The sequence below is a fragment of the Camelus ferus genome, chromosome 5 (assembly GCF_009834535.1).
Source record: "Camelus ferus isolate YT-003-E chromosome 5, BCGSAC_Cfer_1.0, whole genome shotgun sequence".
Classification (NCBI taxonomy): domain Eukaryota; kingdom Metazoa; phylum Chordata; class Mammalia; order Artiodactyla; family Camelidae; genus Camelus; species Camelus ferus.
The window spans coordinates 35980094-35997524 of NC_045700.1; the positions used below are offsets into that span (position 1 = coordinate 35980094).

The following is a 17431-nucleotide window of genomic DNA, read 5'->3' on the forward strand; positions in this document are numbered from 1 at the left end:
AAGTCTCTCCTTATTTCCTAGAAACTTTTTATGTAGGAATAACTTTAAAATGCTTCCCTAAATATATTTGTCAACAACTATATCAAACTGCTTATCAACTTTCAACTTCTGAAGAAGAAGAATGTTAACCAAGGAGGCCTATACATTTCATTTAACCTATCATTCCAAAGTCAACAACAAATAGTAAGGACTTATAAGAGGGATAGACATATATACCTGTCAATTAAGATCCTAATGTTGAACTCACTCTCCTGTTTCTACTTGTTCTGTCAACTCTTATCAACTTTTCATTCTTCCTCATTTTTCTGATTTGATGTTTCCATTCACTGTTTGTGTAAGACCTTGGCTCCCCTTGATAACTATTTCGATATTCTATACTAGCTCCAACGTTTCCAGCTGCTTTGTCGGACATCTCCCATATCCTTGTTAAAGTTAGTTAGTACAAAGTAGTCTTTGTCCTGCATTCCAAGTCTCTTATCAGTTAACCTAATCCCACTATAATAATAATAGAAAAAATTGCTCATCCTTATGTTGAAGCAGTCCCTGCTGTTTTAAGTATGAATATCAACTTACTCAATATGATCTTTTTTGGTCTTCTGTAATTTTTCACTTGGAAGCAACAAATTTTATAATTGCTTATGTTTTCTTTTTCATCTAAAATACCAATTTCTATTAGGTCTTATAAATAATAGCAGGAAGTTTTAACAATAATATATACAATAACTAACCATACTTCATCTTCATACCCCCTGCTGGTTATTTCAAACTCCCTATGCATCAAATATTCACATGTACACTCTTTGATAAGAAATTTAAAGAAAGCTTCTGATTAGTCTTCCCTTTAGAAATTAATCCTCTGATATCCTAAACAATATTCTTATCAGGATGACCCATTACATCTGTTATTATTATTTCCATATTGAGTCCATAAGTGTAATTCATTACTGCTTGTGATATTATACATCTTCCCTAGGGAAATTTGTAATTAGGTCAAAAAATTCCCCTACCCCAATATTACTTCTCATTTCCTGGGTCATAAGATCTTATCTAGCCAGTGAAATAAGCCTGCATTTTAGTTTAGTGGTACTTCATTGATCTACAAGAAGATTGGTAAACATTGTCCCCCTAAATCACACTGAATTCCAGAATTTACACTTCTAAGATTCATTTTTAAAATGTCAACTGAAATGCCTCTAGTCTTCTCTCTCAGACTTATAAAATATAAAATGTTATCATATGTGAAGTAAAGTAATATAAAATAACTAAAAAGAATATACTGGGAATATTTTCCAGTTAGATAGAATTACGAGTGATTTTACTTCATAATACAATACAACTAAAAATAAGTATCTTAAAATTGGGCAGAAATAAACTAAACTGCATTAATTACTTGTGGAAATACCTGTACCTAACCATTTACAATAGATGCCTAGGGCCTGAGAAATAGAAATTTGGACATGTTTTATAAAATATTACAGCAAAATTGGGATAATACACAACCAGAAGGCTTAATTATTTTATTAAAATTCACTTTAAGAGGTAGCTCTTTATGCATACACATTTCCTAATGCATAACACATGGCTGTTTCTTTTCTTTCCTTGTTCCTTTTAAGCAAAATATATCATATATGCTGAAGCCAGTATTCATTCAGTCTAATCTTTTACATACTGCATATCTATAATATAATAAAATAAAAATTAATGCTTGATAAGGCACTTGCTATGGAAAATAGTTTGACAGTTCCTCAAAAAGCTAAATTACCACATAACCTAGGAATTCCTCTTCAAGGTACATACATACCCAAAAGAACTGAAAGAAGAGATTTGAACAGATATTTGAACATCCCAAAATCCATCAATTGATGAATAAATAAATATAACATATAATATATATAATATTTGTTTATATATAAAATGGGATAATACTAAGCCTAAAGAGCAATGGAGTTCTGATACATCTATAATATGAGTAAACCCTGAAGACATTATACTATGTGAAATAAACCTGACATAAAAGGACAAATATTATACGATTCCACTTATAGGAAATACCCAGAATAGGCAAATTCATAGGGACAGAAAAGTGATTCAAGTTTATCAGGGGCAGGGGTTAGGAAGAAACCGGAGAGTCAGTGTTTAACAGATACAGAGTTTTTGTTTGGAGTGATGAAAAAGTTTTGGAAATAGACAGTGGTGATGTTTGCACAACATTGTGAATGTAATTAATGCCAATGAATTATACACTTCAAAAGGGTTAAAATGGCAACTTTTATGTTACATATTTTTATCACAATTTAAAAAACATGACTGTACACTTTAAATGGGTGAACTCTATGGCATATAAATTGTATCTCAACAAAAATGTTATAACAATTAATGCCTGAAGTCTTTCAATGCTTGAAGCTCAGGTCCTTTTTCCTTAAAGGAGCCTTTCCGGGTCATTTTGTGACTTTTCCATATCGTCAACTCATAGTATTTTATTTGTTTATATCACTCACTTAGCAATTAATTTCATCTTCCTTTTGAAATCTCTGGTGTTTTAAAATTACTACTACACATTGAATATTTGATTACGCTTTGTTTATAAAAGATTAGTTATCAAATTATCAACTCAAGACCCATATTTAATATTTGTTTGTACTTTGTTTACCAAACAAGATTAGTAGCAGCTCAAATTGTCACATCAGGACTCAATAGCCCTCTACCATCTTCAAACCATCAAAAAATAACTCGGTTTTATACTTGTACAAATACATTAAGTAAGAATTTCAATAACAATTATTAAGAGAAAGCATCCTGGGGGAAAGTAATCAGAATACTCATTCTCGGGGCACTCCAATTAACCAAGGATGCAACAGACTTAGTTCCATATAACTATTAAAAATAGGCAATGAGGGGGGAAAGTATAGTTCAAGTGGTAGAGTGCATGCTTAGCATGCACAAGGTCCTGGGTTCAATCCCCAGTACCTCCTCCAAAAAATAAATAACTAAACCTAATTACCTTCCTGCCAAAAAAAAAAAAAAAAAAAGAAAGAATAATAATAATTTAATTAATTAAAAAAAAAGGCAATGAGATACTTTTAATAGAAAATTCTCTGATTGGCCAGTCATTTTTCTTTTTTCCCTAATGAATTAAGGATAAGACAACTGTCCAAATAAAAAAATAAAACAAAAAAAGGTGAGGAATACACAAATATTTAACACATGTACTAATATTTTTATGCCTAAGTAGAAATGTTCAGGATATACACTTCTAATGCTGAACAGGATTAGCTAAAATATGAAATTACACAGATAATTTAATTATAATAAAAAAGGGTGTTTGAGGGCAAACCAAAATTTTTGTTTACTTAGAAAGCTCATTTAATGACTATAGTGATATTAAAATAAATTATACATAAGAATTTGGGGTATAATAATGGAAGAGAAGGAAGACTTTAGAGAAAGGAATACAAAGGATAAATAAATATATATATAGTTCCTTTGAAAAGCTAGCATAAGAACTTAAGAAATGTATAATACAGCACACTTGGAATAAAGGCATATATTTATAGAACAGAAATATAAAGGCTAGGTAAATTTTCTACCTATGCCCTTAGTATATGCTTAAAGTTACCTTTGAGGCTTATAAGCTATTTTAATTCATAGCAAGTTTTTCTTTTTTTAATTGGTACTTTTAAAAATGTGTAACATGTGTTTACTAAAATACTTCTTTCCTGCAGAACGGCTGAATGATTTGCTCTTAAGTATGTCTTTAAAAACACATCATAAATGTAAATAGTGTTAACTCATATGAAATTTAAGAAATAACTTATATTTTGATCTAAATGCAAAAGGTTTAAGTTTTTAAAATATCGTATCATTACCTTAAAAGTAAATCTGTTCCAATGAACAACTGTATTTCTACTTCCTACCAAAGTAGAATGACTTATGTTCACTTTTACATTGAAAATATCTACTGGCAGTTCGGAGATATTGCTTTTCCAGTCAGAAACACAGCTATTTATCAAATTCAGCTGCCCCGAAAACAGTCAATAAAAAGAAGGAAACAAAAAATGGTTTCCATCAGACAAAATACATGAGTTAAAACTCATTCTTCATTAATTAGGAAGTCTTCATACCCTTAATCTCTGAGGTTTTATAATTTACATGTGATCCAACAAGCTTGGGTCAGGATTCCCAAGGTCACAGCTTGTTAGAAAGATGGGTAAAGATGATGATGATAGCAGCTATAAATTTCTAAGCACATATTAACCACTAAATATGAGAATGGGGGCTAGGAATGGAGGGAGTGTCTGTAATAGGTAACTGTACAGAAAGCTGTGCAGAAATTCAAAAAAGACCAACAAATGGCTTGACTGCATGATCAAGAATCTACAAATCTTATGTCCCAAGGGTATCACTATGCTACAATACAGAACAGCTAATGTTCAAAAAGACAACTCCTTGAGACCTTAGATAAATGTTTTAAAATTTGCAAAGTTAAAAATATCGTACATTTTTCAATTAAGGAGCACAGACAATAGAATCTAAAGACCTAGATTTGAATCCAGACCCATTACCTAGTATATCAATGACCTTAGGCAATTGTAATCTCCTTAAGACTCAATTTCCCCAAATGTAAAAATGGAAATAATATTTACCTATAGCACTATGGTGAGAATCAACATATGTAAAAGGACCCAGTATAACTCATGAATATAGTAGCCACTAAAATACTCTGAAAACTACTTAGAATAATTTGTTCTTTGAGTTAAATAATCTTATTACTTTTAAATGTTATTACTTTTGAAATGTTTAGATGTTACTGTGTAGTTTGTAAATACATAAAATAGAAAAAGCTAAGATTCACTTAAGTGTATAAAGAATGCTCTCAAATTCATCATAAACCACTACCAATATATTCTTCAGCCTCAAGTGGGATGGTATCACCTCTAGAAAACCTTCCCACAATCTCCACTTGCATATCGACTGAACACTCAAAACTCTACCACACCCAAAACCAAACTCCTGATTCCCCACCCCTATCCCAAACCTGCTCTTATGAAAACCTTCCCCATCTCACAGTTGAAAGCAACACAATCCTTCTAGTTGCACCAAAAACCTTGGCATCATCTTGCCTTCTTTTTTTCTCACATCCCACATCCAATCCATCAGAAAAACTCTGGTTGTATCTTAAAAATATCCAGAATTTAACTACTACCACCCCTACCTAAGCCACTACTGTCACTCAGTTAGATTTACTCGAAGAGTCTTCTAACTGGTGATCAATGCCTCCCTATAGTCTATTCTCAACATAGCAACTGGGTGATCCCTTAAAAATACAAGCCAGATTTACTGAAAGCCCTGCAACGGCTCCTTCAAAGTCCCTACAGTGGTCTGCAAAGTCCCAGTTACCTCTGTCAATATCTCCTCCTTCTCCCTCACTCTGCTCCAATCACTCTGGCCTCTGTTCATTACTCCGAACACACCAGGTATACTTTTGCCTCGGGCCCTCTGCCTAGAAGACTTTTCCCAAAGATAGCCACATAGTTAAGTTCCTTGCACTTTGTTTAAACATCATCTTCTCTGAAATCCTTTCTCAGCCTCTGCAACCCATCCCATCAAAGCCTTCTTATCCTTCTCTACTTTTTCTTTCCTCTATAATATTTGTCATCTTCTAACATGCTACATACTTATTTCTTATGCTTACTGTTGACTCCATCCCCAATATATGTTCCACAAGAGGAGAGATCTTTGTAAGTTTTATTTACTGATGTATACCTAGAACAGCACCCAAATTGCAAAATCAATCAATCAATCAATCTTTCTTACTTCCTTGTCACCTTTAGTACCTTGTGCTTACCCCTGTTATATCAGCTATCACACTGTACCATAACAGCGTTGTATTTCTGCCTCTTCCACTAAACTGTAAGTTTCCTGGAACAAGGGATTTTGTTTGCTTTCCACTATTATTGCAAGAACTTCCTTACAGTGCCTAACACTTAGTAAGGACTCTCTAATATTTAATAAATTGATGGAAAAAAAAACTACCTAAATCAAAGATGTAAGCACCTTATCTCCAAAATATAAATGCAATGCTTAAAGGCATGACACTGAAGACTGAGTTCTTTCTGGATTCTGGATTCTGTTAATGGTTTTTCTGGCTCTGGCACTTACTGGCTAAAGAACATTAATGAAATTATTTAAGCTCTCTACAACTATTTCCTTATCAGTAAAAATGAGGATAATGATGGTACCTACACTCATGTGATTATCACGAATATAAAATAAGGAAGGAATTCAGAACGTGGTACTTCAAAATACACCGCTTTGGCATAGTGAACATTTTGAGCTGAAGGCACTTGAAAAACAAGTACAAGAAAACACTCTGACCTTCTTTCTTTCTTTTTGTTTTGTTTTTTGGGGTTTTTTGTTTGTTTGTTTTCTTTTTTAATTTTTTTTTTATTGAACTGTAGTTGTTTTACAATCTTAGCTTCCTTCTTTTTCTTATAAAGCAGGAAGTAAAATCCCTATATGAAAGATGTCCTCCTTACACCAGAAGGAAAGTAACATTCTTATCATCAAGGATGGAAAGTTGACACACAGAATTCTAAACAAACAGACCTTGTTAAAATAATTCTTATCTTCCTCTAGTCTCCCCACATAGTTTAGTCACTTTTCCACATTGCTTCTCTTTGTTTAACCTAATGTAAAACAAACAGATTTCACCATTTCTTTGGATCTTCATTCCTTATGCAGAATCCCATGTCACACAAAAGTTATATTAAATAAATGTGTGTGCTTTTCTCCTGTTATCTGTCTCATGTCAATTTAATTCTCAGGCCCAGCCAAAAAGGACTGTAAGAGGGTAAAGTCAAAAGTTTGCCTCTCCTACAATAAAATTAGCCCAGTAGTTTGCACATATTAAGCATTCAATAAGTGACATCTATTATTTGTTATTACAAATGAAATAGAGGCACCACTGTAGGCCTACTTCAATAACTTGACTAAGCTAGAATATTCACTAAATATAATATTTAGAATCTCCTTCGAATGCACCAGTAATATATATTATGCACCAGTAATATATATTATAAATTACTGAGTTCCCTAAAATTTCTTTGATAAGCATTTTGCAAAAGAAAGCACCTTAAACTCTTTAAATAAAAGTATTTACATTATCCCAGAATAATTTAAAATATATCTGACTGTTAGGTTTTATGACTATCTTCAGTAACTGCCTTCAATGTTTAATAATTTCATAATATGTTTTCTTTTATACAACTAGGATACCTAATACCAGAGTTTAAAAATTAAACAACTTACTATTCAAATGAACTACACTTACAGGCCTATAATATATACACACATTCTTCCCTCTACTCTGAATAGTTTCATTTCCAGGAATGAGACTTTAAGAAAAAGTTAATTTAAGCATATTTGTGACTCTTTACTAAATCACCTCAAGCTTTTCACTTCTCATTTCAGTCATGTATCCAATTATATGTATAGTCTTTTGGCAATGTTATATTAAGGGTTGAGCAAAACTAACAATTCTGTTGAAATTAAAAGGGGAGTTATATGATGTTTATTTTAAACTTTACTTTCCATTATTTCATAATAGAAATAATTTTTCTAGTATTTCCTTGTCTACTGTGACTCCTAAATGTTTTCTTATTCTTTGTTCAGAGTCAGTTCTCCATTTTACAAAATACTTTTGAATGATCATTTTATTTACAGTTTTTACTACCATAAAGAAAAAAAAAACAAACATACGCATTTTACTTAGCACTCACGTGGACAGTAGATAAGAAAACTGAAGTAAGCAGTTTAAATGATTGTCCCAAGACCACAGATGGAGTGACTGCCCGCTTCAGGATTAAAACTAAGAAGCTCATTATTCCCCTTCTTTTATTCTGAGTACTTAATATCGTTTTTACATAACAAGGATCTCACAATTAATTTAAGAATAATAATTTATAATTAAACCAATTATCAACAATTATAGCAATATATGTAAATAGATTTGTGAAATTTATTAAATAAAAATAAAATTAGTTTATCCAAATATTTCCTGGAAAAATGAATCTGATTTACTACATAAGTTATTTTTTAAAAATTTTGCTTAGTATCAAGAAAGTGACAGCTTAATATAATTTATCATTTCAATGTCTTTTTTAAAAGCTAATTTCTTTAACCAAAATCTATAAGTATATAATATGGTTGGATTTACTACCAAACAAAAATATTTTTTCATTAAAAAAAAATCCTCCAAACTTAAAAACAGTAGTTTCTACTCTAATTGTAAACTTCAACTTCAGGATATATTTACAACAGATATATCTATGAAAAGACAGTGATTAAAAAGTAAAGAAAACATCAAATACTATTGCATTTACAGGAGAAAAAGGCATACAGTATAACATAAACAGCTTACTGTGGAGAGTGGGTTTAATCAGGAAGTAGCCATTATCCTTTCGATTCAGAGCAGTGACAGCACTCCAAAACAAGCAGCCGTGATATTTTTCAGTTAAAAGGCGTGAAAGAATACCTACTATTGTGTCCTACCTTTGCTGAGCTGACCCCAAAGGTCACCATATGTCTTTTGTCAAAATCTATCATGAAAACATAATCCAAGTAAGCATTTACAATGCATTATCTGTTAAAAACACCTAAAATCTACCTAACACAACCTCTCTCTCTGTTACTCACAAAACATGGCTGTCTTATTCAGAGATTAGCAATTATTGTAATGAGATACTGTCGGAGAGGGTCAAATAGTACTTCCTGCAGTTTACACATCTTGATTTCCTGGTAAACAAACTGAAAGGCAGGTGGAGCACTTAGATCACCAGTAAACGCGAATGCTCACGTGACAAAACTAAGCCAGGTAAGGTGGATGTCTCAAGTCATCGTTCTTTTCTTAATTTTATTAAAGTCAAAACAGACAATAAAGAGTTCTATCTTTCTTCCGTTTTTAAGGAAGGTTTATTCCTGACATGCGAAAGCACATAGTTTATAATAAGGGACGCTTGAAAAATGAATCTGTTTAAGCAGGTTTTAAAAATTCCTTCTTGGCACATAAATTTAAAAACAAGGCAATGCTAGCTAACACGGTTATAAAAAAAAAGAAAAACCTGAGGTTAATTGTTCAAAACCTGCTAAGTCTAAAAAAAAGTCCTTAAATTTCAACTGCTTCAAGAAAATAGGTAAAAGAAGTTACTGAATTATAAAGACCAAAATTAAATTTTTAGTGAAAGCATAAGCCTATTTTTATTAGAACAAGCCCTTACAAAGTGTGGTAGACTTTGGGAAAAAAATCTCAATTATGTGAATCAAAAAGTTCATATAACTTGAAGCTATTTCTTGCATCATTTAAAATTCATATTTCAAAAAGAAAACAAAATCTAAAATATTCCTGTGAGAATTTAAAAAATATATTGTTAGCTTGAAAATTAAGTTTCTGTCCTTAGTTTTTTCCCCAAAATTGCTGTTTTTCTGAAATTTCTAGTATAGTTGAATGAGGGTTGATTTAAATTAACTAAGGGTATAAAACAAACACAGTCCATCAAAATGGTGAACTAATTCACTAATTTAAAAATGTTTAGGAGATTTCTTTTAGGCTACAAACTGCATTATCTTTAAAATTCTATATACTAAGGCCCTACATCTATGTATGTATGCAACACAGCATACTTTAATTTTAATGCAAAGAGCCCTTAATCAGCAATATAATCATATCAAGGCATTAAATTATATAACTTAACAGGTGTATATTTATTCTATTTGAAAAATAAAATTCTAATGTATTGAAATAGAAAACAAAGTGACAATAAAATCAATAACAACAAAAAGAACACCCAAGTAGAAAGACTGTGCCAAGAATATTTAAAATCTCAGAACAGGTCTTGTTACAAACACTTAATATGTGTCATTTGAAAGGAGTATATATTCAGTACTGAACAACATTAACGCAAGTGCTAATCACCATCTTTACTATGATGACACATGAAACAGCAAATTTTCAGAAACCTATGACTTAAGGAGTTAATAGTTTCAGCTGGATTTCTTGGTGAAATTAAATAATTCAAATATCTTACAGTTATCTAGAATGCAAAACATAGCCCTTATTTCCTTTAAAGAAAAATTTAAAATATATTCCAACTAAATACGCAGCTTTACTATGTAAATTGTATGATAAAAAAACAAAATTTTAAGTTAGAAAATTATTATTTCAATTATTTCAAAGGCCCATGACTATCCCAGTTTCTCATAATGGGTCAAATTTAAAGGGATAATAAAATTAAAATACAGAGATAAAGAAAATAAATTTGAAATTTTGTTTCAGTCAAGGTAGCTTTTGCCTAGTGTCAGCAAATTTTGGTGTTAAGAGTTTACAATTCAGTTTTAAGGGCAGGGACAAAAACCAGGATAATATATTTGATACCCTGTGAGTAAGAAAAAGACTCCCTTGAATTAACATAGGAACGAGAAAAGGGAAACTTTTCCTCCCCTAGGTAGATTTCAGCCCTACTTGTTCTCTCAGTCAGGCACTCTTACATAGGGCATACATCCCAACGAACTATACCTGGCAGCTCTATACAGGGAAAAACTCTCAGAAAGGATTCCCCTGCCCCTTGCAGATCTAAGAAACCACAAAGGACATTACTCCTTCAGGACTTAAAAAATTTATACAAAACGAAAATGGAAGACAGGAACAAGGATAAGAAGGAAGAAAGGCTCCCACTTTTTTTGCTTACATTCTCCTGGCAATAAATAAGCTTTCCATAGTTATTTATAGCCCATCATATTCCAAAATAACTTAAGGTGACATATAGACATATGATTAGTAGAAAAGAATGCTTTCAAAATACAAATTAACACGAATAAAGGGAAAATAAGAGGAAGCAAGAAAGATGAAACACAAAGTTAATGCTAAAATACAAACGCCTATCATAAGGCCTTGCACAATTTAAGATGGGGGTGGTTCAGCTCTGAGCTTCCTAGCAATCAAACAAAGGAGGAAACAAGATTAAATTATAAAATTCTCATTCTGTATAAATTGTATTTTACAAATAAGCACCAAGACTTTTCTTAGTATTCAGAATTGAGAGGAATGTCTTCATACATTTCAATAATGCAACACTGGACAATACAATAATTTTCTCAAAGCATCTTTACAGAAATTAAATAACAAATTTCATATGAAATTCCTTTCAACCTTTCTCTAGGGAAAGCCAGAAAATTAGCCATCTTGCTAAGATGTCTTCTGCAATTTATCTAATCTGGATCTTTAAACAAACAGTAACAATCCCCAGGATCTTTTGTTAAATTCATAGTTCATTTTCATATTCCAAATTCCTATTTCATTTTCTAAACTCAGGTTCTTCTGCTGGATGAGTAAATAAAATGGACATGCAAGTGATAACTATGGTTCCAGATCAGATAAAGAAGACACAGGTAGTTAGGTTCACACTTAAAAGAGATCTCTCTTTTTAACTTAAAACAGTTCCTCTTTTCTTCTTTGTTTACCTTCTATGATCCTGCTCAATTCAACACCCTAGGAGCCCAATCTCTGATGATTTTTATTCCTCCTCAGTTTGGTATTTCTAACCATGGTAGAGAAATCTGACAGAATTTGTAGATTCCTACCTTCTCAGTCTGCACCAATTTCAATTTATTTTAGAGCATGAATCTTTGCATACTTTTACAGCATTTACTTTTTATATTATTGGTGGGATGGGGGAAGACAATAAAATTAATATAAAAGCAACTTCCTATCTCCCATTTTATTATACAAGATAAGTAGCAGCAAATGTATTCCATTACAGTTGGGTTGGTCTCTTCTCTGTCTCCTAAGGATGCCAAGTTATGGTCTCCTATCTAACCAGTTTATGTTGTTTCCCATTGCTTCCTTACCTCACTATCAGCTTAGATCTCCTCAGTTTCAAGGAACCCCTCTCTCAGAGCCTACCTATTTGAGCCCAGAAAACCTTTTTCTATATGATTTAGCCCAGTTATTAGTCTCTAATTATTTTAGGGATCTTCCTTACTAGATTTTGAAATTCCTTATTTTACATTACCCACAGTGAATAATAAAATGCAAACATTCTAAGTATGAATTAACATGATGCACTAATAAACTGCTGTACATATTTATAACAGCTAATGTTTGTCCAACATAACTATTTATTTATTGCATCAAGTAAGCCAGAAGACCAATTTTTACCATATGGATAATTTCTAAGTGATATACAATCAACCCATATTACATCAAACATTGGGCTTTCCTATTTTCAAGCTTGTCAAAAGAATTTCAGTTGTGATAACTTTTGAGAACACTACCAAAAATCAAATAGATTTTGTAAATTGTTGTCAGATACCAAAATGACTAAAATTAAATGACAATTGTGTCCAGTACAGTTTGATCCATATTTGAACTCACATACAGAACCCAAAGAGTCGGAGACTCTTCCCCTCACTAAATGAACTCTTCCAATGTGGAGCCGTTAAAATTTATTATTTCTGAATTTCCTGTTTTATGAGAATTCAAATCTAAGTATAGTAACCTCGACATACAATTTTTGCTATTGCAAAAGTTAGTAGCATTTACATTTAGCATAACATGTATACTTGCTTAACATTTTTCTTGCTATAAGAAAACCATTTCTAACACTTAAAAAATGTTAGAAAGCATATGCTTAAGCTCATATTATTTATCTGCTTAAATTAATCAAGATTATAGTTTATTCACTTAAAAAGTTATAGGATAATTAAAATGGTTCCATTATTAACCACCTTAGAATTATTTATTTCAGAAAACAAAAGTAGGAAACATATCTATAATATACACTGAAAAGCTTTGAAAAAATTTAACAAAAGAAAGAATTCAATTTTCTTTTTTTTCCTAAAAGACAAACTGAAAATAGTAAAGCAAAGAAAGCTACACAAATATATTTTTTCACTTACTGTAACATAATAGATACACACAGAGCCTGTAAAAATACAATATTCATTTTGCTGCAGAAGAACAGACATTGCATAACAATGAGATTTGCTAATGAAATCAACCATCAACCTGGAATACATATGTATTAAACCAAGACCTCAGTGTCATTTTCTTTTTGCATCGTTTGTTCTTTCTTTCATTTTTTCTTGACCTTGTCAATATTTTTGTCCTTTAGATTCTGGAACTTCGGTAAAGCAAAATCAAGACTATAATATTATAGTGTACTGGTTTTTATTCATCACATTTATTTTTAATGTAAATTCCAATTGTTCTGCTTCTATCAGCACTATTAATATATCTTTGGGGGAAAAAAAATCAATGAATGCTACCAGAAGAAACAAGGTTTATTTCTAAACAAAATTGTTGGATTAGGTCTAAAGAAAACTTATCAACATTTGACATAAATTCCATATAAAAACTTTTATAGCAATACTAGTGCTTATTTAATAAGAAATAAGAAAATAATAATATATTTTAAAGCACTTTCGTAATAATGTAATTCCTCCAGCAATTTCTACTACTGACGAATATTAAGTGAAATAATGCAAGGCTGATATAATAACCATGTTTTTAGATAAAAACTATAATTTTCCCCCCTAAAATGCTCTGCAGTCCTGGTCTACAAAGTTAATTACCAATTTCCATTTATCAAAAATAAGTAATTCTGAGAATTTTCTTAAAGATTTATTATTTAAATTTATGATTTAGTTCTTATAATTTTCTGTACAAGCCCAAAAAAGACTATGAAAGTATTTGATATTATATATCTTAAAGTATTAAAGTCCCTCAGAATTTATTTATATAGAGTATAAGCTATTTAACTAGATAACTATCTGTACTATTGGTTGTATACTCACACAAATTAGGGTTTCAATTCACATGTACTACAGATAAAATTAACAGCCTAACCTGCTGTGGTATATAATTGCTACTAATTCATGATAACAATAGTTTTTATTTTAAGCAGTACTTATACCAGCTAACCTTAGCCAAACAAAATTGTTTCCCATTTTTATTTTTTAAATAACTTAGTATCTAGCCCCAAACAATATCCTACAAAATAAAAGTCAATAAGTATTGCAGTTCTGTAAAAAAAGTAAACCAAACAGATATTCCTTATTAAACTTAAATTCTCTGAAAGTTGCCACTGACAGTCCAGTAGTTCTCAAGGCTATCTTAAAAACCTTGAAGGACGATTTTAAGAGCTGCATAATCACAGAGCAATCGTTAATCCACACGCAAAGTATTTTCCTATAAAACAGAAATTTCTATTGAAATGGCAAAATATAAATCAGACTACAGAGAAACAGACAGTTTAAACAAATGTCTATGGCAATACTGAAAACCTATTAAGGCAAAGGATGTAATCCTAATAAAATGTGATAGGCACTGGGAAGTTATCAAGCTCCTTGCTACTCAAAGTGCGGTCCACAGATCAGCAACACTGAAACCACTTGTCAGAAATAAATAATTTCAGCACTAGCCCAGACCTACTGAACTAGAATCCTATGCACATTAAAATTTAAGAAGCCAAGATCTAGAAAATTCTCTAGCCTACCTGCTTGTATATCAACTCTAGTAACTTCTGATATTCTAATAAATCCTCAAAATTCCATACTAAAATGGAGAATACTCAAAGAATAAATAATATATTTGTCGTGCTCAAAGTCCATTACCTACTATTTGCTTAATTATTTGAAGTTTCATATTCAAATGGACTACAGATTTGAAATTTGTGGTAATACAAAAAATAAGAGGGCCGCAGTAATACATTTTTGCAACATCTTGGAAAATATTAAATAAATGGATAAAATTGAAGCATTATACTCTCTTAGCAATTATTTTAAATTTTTTCAGCAGAAGAATCCTTTCTTAAATAAAATCCTGTGAAGAAACCCTGAATAGTAAAAAGTAAATAAAGGACTGCTCTTTGAGGCAGTAGTCAAGACATCTCACCAGAACCAACTTATATGATTCCTCCAAGTACAGTCTGAAAAACTGATTTAAGAGAACTACTGAAGAATCTAAAAATGAACTGAACAACTGTTACACTAATCACAAATAAAGTTAAATATTCATCAAAGTGAGTTGTAAAGATCCCTATATAGAAACCCATTGTTTAATTTAATTCTGTAGTGTTTTAAGGTAAGAACACTAGGTAAAATTACATAATTAAGCATTGTTTTCAAACTGATCTTTCCCCAAATAAATTTAAGTGATTAACTTGGATTTAATTACTATGTTATCTTCATTAAAATTATTTTAGTTAACAGTATGCCTACCATATATAAGACATTATGTTAAGTGCTATATAGGCAATACAGATGAATGGACAAAGTACTTCTCACCTTGGAAGGCTAAGCCAAATACATAGATGTGCCATAAAAGCATTCTGCTAAATGAAATAGGTCAGACAGAGAAAGACAGTGCTCTCACTTATATATGGAATCAAAAGCAAAAACAAAAAGCAATAGAAATATAGTACTAAAGGAAAAAAAAAATATAGTACTAAAGGAACAAAATTAACTGAGGATGTCAGAAAACACTTCACGTAAAGGTAAAATCTTAAGTAGGCCTTGTAAAGTGTGTAGGATTTGGAAAGGCAATGATGGCTCCGTGGAGGAACTAGGGGAAAAGGCATGGTAAATGGAGGGAAAACATATGCTGAGGGCAGAGGCTGAAAAGCATTGGGTGTGTTCAAAGAATAGCTTGAGGTAGCTTGCAAGTCTCGCAGTAACTAGAGTTACGAGTTGTTCATTTTTATAGCAGTAGCACTTGTAAAACTCAAGCGTTAACATACCTGTAAAGCATAATAAGGGCATTAAATATCTACTGTTTGAATTAATCAATAAATGAATGTAATCTAGTCTGGCTGGTATATAGGGCATATATAGAAAATAGTGGAAGATGAGGCTGAAAAGGTAGACTAAGAGCTTATTAGAGATAACCTTGAACATCACATTAAATGTTTAAATTTAACACTGAAAACAATGGTAAACTACTTGCATTAGAAATATTGATCTGGCAGTTTTAAGTAGGATGAATGGGAGCAGGAAGAGATTTCCAATAGGAATATTGCAATATTCAGTCTATTATAATAGTTTAGGCAAGAGGTAAGGGTCTAAACTAAAATTGTGGTAGTAGAGTCAGAAATACGGAGGTGAATATGAATACGAAAGATAAGATGAATCAATTCTTTTTAACTTCTTGACTGGTCAAAAGTAGAGCAAGAAACAAAAAATTATATTGTAGAAGTAAAATTTATTGGAACTTCATCGTAGATTCTACAAAGATAGAGTGGGAAAGCAAAAATTAAGGAAATCCCAAAGGCTGGGGAAAACATACAGCAGGAAATCTCTTATGCACTATGGTGTAAACTCATGTAACCACTGTAGAAAGAAATTAAGCAAAACATAGTAAAATCAAAGCTCTATGCAGTCACTATCACAGCAATTCCACTTCTAGATATGTAACCCAGAAAAATTCTCATACATGTGCATAGTCATATACAAAAATGTAAACTACAGCACTATTTGTATAGTGAAATACTAGAAAATAAGTAAAAGACTGTGGTGTATTTTTACAATGAAATATATAGCAGTTAAAATAAATGAACTAGAGCTACATATGTTAACATGGATATATATCTTTAACACACAAATACAACCACTTGAGGAAAGTAAAGGTTTTGTTGGTTTGTTTACTTCTATTTATCATTTTATTTAAGATAGGACAATCTGGAATAAATCAGTCAAGAAAGGATAAGATGGATATGTCTTATGAATGATCAATGAAACAAGTCTCTGGAGGACACAGAAGAGGATAAATATCAAAAAGCATGAATAACAAGTCTTTGGTTTAGTAAGGACACAAAACAGTTTTTGTTTGCTTTTACCAGGACTGATTTATTTTATAACTGGAAGTTTGTATTTTTTGACAACCTTCACCTATTTCACCCACCCTCCACCTGTGGCAACCATGAATCTGTTCTCTGTATCTATGAGTTAGTTTTTGTTTTTGTTTTTGTTTTTGATACCATATATAAGTGAGAGCACTGTCTTTCTCTGTCTGACCTATTTCATTTAGCAGAATGCCCTCAAGATCCATCCATGTTATTGTAAATAGAAGCATTTCCTTCTTTTTGTGGCTGAATAATATTCCATTGTATAAATATATAACACATTTTCTTTTACTCATTCATCCATCAAAGGACACTTGGGTTGTTTTCATGTCTTGGGAAACTTTTCCTCAGAGATGGGTAGAAAAGGTAAAACAACAACAGCAACAGCAACAACAACAACAACAACAACAACAACAACACCCAGACAATTTTTAAACTTTTTAATTTGAAATAACTATACATTTACAGAAAGTTGAAAAAAATAGTACAGTGAGGTTCCATGTACTCATCACTCAGTTCCCACCAATGGTTACACCTTA

At 31.4% G+C, this 17431-nt stretch overlaps 1 protein-coding gene across 22 annotated transcripts in view; it reads right to left on the reverse strand.

The window, feature by feature from the left end:
* BAZ2B (bromodomain adjacent to zinc finger domain 2B) overlaps nt 1–17431 on the reverse strand; it is a 290588-nt gene that overhangs the window by 145530 nt on the left and 127627 nt on the right. The window contains exon 1 of one of the 22 annotated variants that reach the window (XM_032479529.1): nt 8420–9196. The exons of the other annotated variants lie outside the window; for them this stretch is intronic. The gene's annotated coding sequence lies outside the window, so the exon portion shown is untranslated. Of the gene's footprint in view, nt 1–8419; nt 9197–17431 lie in introns of those variants that run through there. 22 annotated transcript variants of the gene reach the window in all.